General features: G+C 37.6%; 1 long non-coding RNA gene across 1 annotated transcript; it reads left to right on the top strand.

Annotated features, from left to right (window-relative positions):
• Window positions 1–2,714: 2,714 nt before the first annotated feature.
• On the top strand, window positions 2,715–4,734 carry LOC122757240. Its single transcript, XR_006357191.1, has 2 exons — window positions 2,715–3,134; window positions 4,490–4,734. It is a non-coding gene; the product is annotated as an uncharacterized LOC122757240 (long non-coding RNA).
• The last annotated feature ends 1,544 nt before the right edge of the window (window positions 4,735–6,278 follow it).

The following is a 6,278-nucleotide window of genomic DNA, read 5'->3' as shown; positions in this document are numbered from 1 at the left end:
ACAAGTGGCAAGCCAACTGTAAGCCGTATTACAAAATGCCACATAATGCTGCAGCTGCTGCTGCTGCTGCTGCTGCCGATGCTGATGCTGTTCATTCTGCCCAGACTGCTGGCCTGAATAACTGACTGACTGTCAAGCATTGGCATCAGCATCAGCATCGGCATCAGCATCAGCATCGGCATCGGCATCGTCACCTGAAGCACTGACAGTTGCCATGTCAACATATATGATAAATTGTGCTGCGCGTCGCGTTGTCTGCTTGAAATGATGTGTTATGGAAATGCGACGTCCGCTGACTGCAAATGTCGGCTGCCAGTTGCTTTTGGTATGTCTGCGATGTTAGTGTAAACATCGCATGTAATGTAATTGCACATTTTGCTATCTGCATGCCAAATAGCTGTTTATTTAATTTGCTGAGCATGCCATTGCGAATTGGGCGTCCACGTAGCAGCCATTTAGCATTCACTGCCAGACTGATCTGATGCGACAATCTCGAGTAGTGCGGGAGGCACTTGATGCTCGAATGTTTGTGCGGTGGCGCATAGGAGAAGAACAAAATCAAAATTAACTGCCGCAGCTACTTTAAGTCCGCTTAAATAGAGGAAACATTTCAGTAAAATTGGAGAAAAGTGAAAATAATAAATGCATTGTACATTTAAGAAATATACCAAATTTATTGAAATCCTCTTTGGGTTCATTGCTATGAAGGCAAATAGAAATAAGCTTGAGTACTATAGGAATAGATGGGTAGAAATGTGTGATTAAGAAATGAATAATTCACTCTAATGCCAATGGGACCAAAACAAAACACATTAAAGCAAACTCAAATTTGACATGCATGTTATGGTGCCTTTTAAATTGATTAGCTTTTGTAAGATTATATGCCTGACTGAAATGACTGGAATGAAATAAAAATATATAAAATAAATATGTATAAAAAATTAATATAAATAAATAAAAAAAATTAATTAAATATATATATAAAATAAAATATACAAAAAATATATGGTATATAAAATAAATATGTATAAAATATATATATAAATTTAAAAAATGTATAAAATAAAAATATATATTATGTAAAATAAATATGTAAAAAATATTAATATATAAAATAATACAAAATAAAATCCATATAAGTTTCTACTTCAATGCTGAAATGAATGAAACCAAAGGGACTAACATAAATATAAGCTTCCATTCAATTGGTGTATTCAAGTATGTTAAAATTACCTTTAAAATGTAGTTATTCTAAGAAGAAGACCCAAATATAAGTAGCAAATCCGGTAGAAGGTAATTTAATTTATTTTTATATCAAATCCCAGTGCACAGGCATCTTTAGGAGCCTCGAGACATACATGTTATCAGTTGAAATACAAAGTAAAATTTACTTTTACAATAAAAAAGCTTGCAGTAATATTTTTTTGTAGCCACCAGCAAAAACTTCTACATAGTAATATGAAAACTAAGTAAGAAAGCTCTAGTCGATAGTACTCGACTACGAGATCCCCTGAACCCTTCGAGCAACTGATATTTCAATAATTATTCGCATATGCACACATACACGCACACACACAGACATACGTACGCACGCATAAACACGCATTGGCCGCAATGGTGGCTTACTATGGGAACTTAATTGCTTAATAACTTTTCTTGTGGATATGCTTTTTTCATTCAGATTATGAATATAAAATAGATATGCATGTATTTGCCAAAGCACAAGTCCCTAGTATTTGAGATACGTCTTTTACAAATGTGAGGGTGAGGGGTGAATTAGAGATGGGGGGTAAATCTTGACAAAACCCGAAATTGTATAAAATGCATATAAAATTTGGAAGCTCTAGCTCTAAAGATGTAGGAGATATAATTTTATAGCCGATTTTCGATAAGGTTTTTTATTGATAAAAAATAACGGGATGAGTTATCGATTTTTGGTATAAACTCGATATCCGCGCTTGATTTGAAGACGGACGGACGGACATCAGACAGACGGACGGGGCCAAATCGACTCAGCTCGTCGGCCTGATCAAGAATATATATAATTTGTGGGGCCTGTCACGCCTCCTTCTGCCTGTTACATACATTTCAACAAAACCCTTATACCCTGACTTCCCATTTTCAATGGGTTCAGGGTATAAAAAGAAAATAGAAACGCAGTCACTTAGCAGTGGCTGACTAATCTAGTTGGACAGGTGGAAGCCAGAGTGCTGGACGGTGCGTGGCAGCAGGTAGCCATTAGCAACAACACGAGAGATAAAAACTAAGCCAGTAAACTACAAAAAGAGCAGGGATTAAAAACTTTTGCAGCTTCTAGCAGCATTTATATGCGCCCAACTAATGGCAGCTGAAAACGTGAAAACGCAATGCAATGTAAGCCAAAGCCCAAATGCAACAGACCGGCAGAGCAGAGGGTCTTTGCTTTTTCCATGCCAGAAACTCTCAAAGTTTTCGTTCAAATAATTGCGTCTGCTCGCACTAATAGACATTCATATATATATATATATATATTAAAGCTTACCGCCCGATCGACCCACACGCAACGCTGGTAAAAATAAAAAAATGAGAATCCTTTCACAAGTTTACAACAAATAGTGACTGCAAATGATTTTGTTGCTGCAATGTCTTTTTGAATATCTTTGTATATAAAGCGCTGCCTAATCTAAATCACAGAGAATAACTTGGAATCGAGACATAAAATATGTTCAGCTGATAGGAACGTCAAAACCTTCCATATTTCATGTTGGCTCTGATCACTAAAAATCAATTTTTATAATTTGTAATATATATGGCTTTACGCAGTTTCGAGCCGTATGGCCTAGACGCGTGACGCCCTCATCTCCATTTTAGTAGCATATGCGCTTTGAATTATTTATTACAAGAGCAGAAGGCGTCGCAGCAACAGCAACAGCAACAGCAGAAGCGGAAGCAGAAGCAGAAGCAGTAGAAATAGCAGAGCAGCAGCAGGTTTCATTTTGGCAAAAGCAAGCAATTATGTGTAACGTGGCGTATGCGCAATCTTCAAAAGCAAGAAAATTAATTAGTTCGCCAGCTGCTGGCTGCTGGAGGGGCGCTGAGCTGGCCTTTGTGGTTAACAAGCGAGCTGATAATGAATCGATTTGTTTGAGCAGCAGGTGAGCCAACTTAAGCAGATTTCACTGTCTGTTGGCCAGCAGCCAGTGATTCCAACAAACGACCCGAACAAACATCAATGCCAAAATAACTTCTCAAGTTGTTGCTGCTACTCCAACTGCTGCTGTCTAAGCTTGGAATAACAGCATGCCTGTCGAGCTGCAGGATAAACACGAATCGAATGTCATTAAAATAAAGACAAGACAGCACAAGGCAGGGCTGGGCAGGGCAGGGCAGGGCTGGGCAGGGCAGGGCAGGGTAACGAGCGGGTGGCTGGGTGGTTGTTAGAGGCACAGGCGGTCGCTGCGGTTCGAGCAGCATCATGTTGAGAGCTCATTAAAACGAATACGAATTTAATGGTACTTAAAGCGGAAATTGCCTGGGAAGTTTCCGCCATGCCAAGCACACTACAGCAGGCGCTGTGCAACAGCAACAGCAACAACAACAGCAACAACAACAGCAACAACAATAACAGCAACATCTACAAATGCCATACAAAGCAAGTTGAAGCAAGTCAGCCCAAGATCGAAGCAAAGCTTTTACGAGCTGAAAACTATTAGTGGCACCCATTGCACACACCCACACAGCCACACACACACACTTACACACACACAACAGCTCATCTGTGCATTCACTACGTTTCTTTTTCGCTCTACGTTATTGTGTGCCAAATGAAGCCATCGCTACTGCACACCGACACAAAGCCGATGCATGCTGTGCAAACGAAAAAGGCAAAACGAACAACAACAACAAGAAAGTGGAAAATCTCATGCAGCTGGCAGTCCACTCGACTACAGTGTACACTGTTCTTTTTACGGATTTCTTTTCATCTGGCTATAGATTAAAGCGTGTATTGCTCATAGCATAGAGAGACAGAGAAGGAGCGAAAGGCAGAGATATAGAGAGCAGCAGAAAATGAGGGAGAGCGAAAGTGGAAGAGTTATTGTGATAGAAAGAAAAGCAGAGAATGACAGTGAGCAAGAGAGAGAGAGAAGGACAGATATAGCAAAATGAGATGATATGATGCTTAGAGTGAGAGTGCAAACGAAACAAATCAATAGAGGGAAGAGGAAAAGAAAGGAGCGGTCAGAGGAAGACAAGTATAGATCAAAACAAAGAACGAGAATCAGCAAGTTAGTTAGGAATTTTCACCTCTATTTAGAGAGAAACACATGCAGATGATAAGTTTTTAATTGAGGCTGTAAATCTTTTAGCTCTTAAAGAAAATTTTTAAATTGATCCAATTTACAGTTGTTAGCAAAGCAGTAAAATCTTTGATTTAAAATGCATTGTTGCTAAGCCTTGCTTACATTTTGTTTGTTTAAGATAATAACTGTTTTTATCTGAGTATTTTTAGCAAAAATGTACAGCCAAATGGACAGAGCAATTTTTAAACAGTTGAACCCGGAATCCCCCCAAAAATGGAAGCGAAACTGTGTTTTAAAGTTAAGGCTAGAACGCATTTTAAACAATCATTCATACTAAAGGGAGCTTTGTCTTTGTATCAACTGATAAACATGATATTTACAAATGTCTTACTTTTTGATGATATCTGTAAAATAAATTATTGAATTTTCATTATATTAAAAAATTAATTGGAAATCGCATAAATAAAATAAAAATACATTTATTCATATAAATATATAAAATGATATAAATACAATAAAAATACATATTTTTTTTTTAAATTTCACATTCATCTGAGAGTAAATATAAATTTAATATGGATGACTACATTTACAGTTTATTTCTACTTCATATGCGAAACTTTGTTACAAATGACTTTTTAAATGTGATATGCCCAATGCTGATCTAAGGGTACGGCAACAGAGCAGAGCAGCAAGAGGAGAACAACACCAAATGGAAATAAAACAAAAACCAGCGACAAATGTAACTCTGCTGACTGTGCGAAAATGCGCGACGCCATTATGAGCGAACGCACAAAAGTATGCTATAATTGAATGTTTGTTTGTGTCGCAGGTGTTTACGCTTATGTGTGCATATGTAGATGTATGTGCGTGCCACATGTATTCAAAGAACTGGAAAATTTGCTGCACATATGCATGTCAGCAGCGCCCATAATGGCAATACCATTGTATGTACTTTGAGTTTTCAATTTCAGCTTTGGGCAAAACAGAAAGAGACAGAGGCAGTGGCAGGGGGGAGACAGGGAGGGGATGGAGCGGTGTGTGGTGCAGAAGCGAGCGTGGGATTATGCGGCATATTGACTGAGGCATACATTCCATACTGGGTCTGCGCTTTGCCATCACGCCACAAACAAAAACAACCCAAGCTCAAAAAAGTCAATTCAAATGGTATTTGCTTGTTTCAGCTTATGGATTTTTCGCAAAAACTGCCAGCGGGGGTAAATAAAAACGGTCCACAACCTGCGACGACTGACGCAAATAACGCCTGTCAGCCAAAAAGCATAAGTAAAAATATCACCGAAATGAAAATTGATTGCGAATTTCGAAACAGATTTCAATGCCCAAAATGTGACGACAACTCTGCCAATTCTAACAAATGCAATAAATTTTCAATAACTTTGACAACTTAATTGGAATGTGCAAATACACAGAATGCCATGGGCTATATTTAAAAAAGAATTTCTGCATATATTCGACTATATTTTATAAAAGAAAAAATATGGAAAATTTTCTATATGTGTACATATTTATCTCTTTATAATATATACCAGGGAAGCTCGAAGAATCAAAGAATAATAATATTGGTATGAATATCATATGATTTAAAAAGATACCTATCGATATTTATCGATTATTCCATAATTGATTACTACGACTTTCTTATCCTCTTGCTAAGAGCCCTAACAACTCAATCTCTCAAGAAAATTAAAGTTTTTTCAATTTTTTTTAATTTCAGATTTTTTCTTTAAATGGTATTTTACAATAATTTAAGAGTTTAGTAGATCCCAAGCTTTCCATATTTCATAGTCCACTCATTCTCGTGATAGGGCATTTTCCACAGCTTTTGAAATTTATTATTATGTTTGTAAATATCACGCACAGCGTAGAATGGCCGAAAGACAATCCAAGTGAATCAGATGATTCGTTCACATAACAACCGACAGGCTCACACACGTGCACACCCACTCAGACAAGCAGACACACACCCACACACATGCA

Source organism: Drosophila mojavensis, unplaced genomic scaffold, assembly GCF_018153725.1.
Source record: "Drosophila mojavensis isolate 15081-1352.22 unplaced genomic scaffold, ASM1815372v1 contig_36, whole genome shotgun sequence".
NCBI lineage: Eukaryota > Metazoa > Arthropoda > Insecta > Diptera > Drosophilidae > Drosophila > Drosophila mojavensis.
The sequence above is the reverse complement of the archived record's forward strand: the minus strand, read 5'-3'. Positions and strand labels throughout refer to the sequence as shown.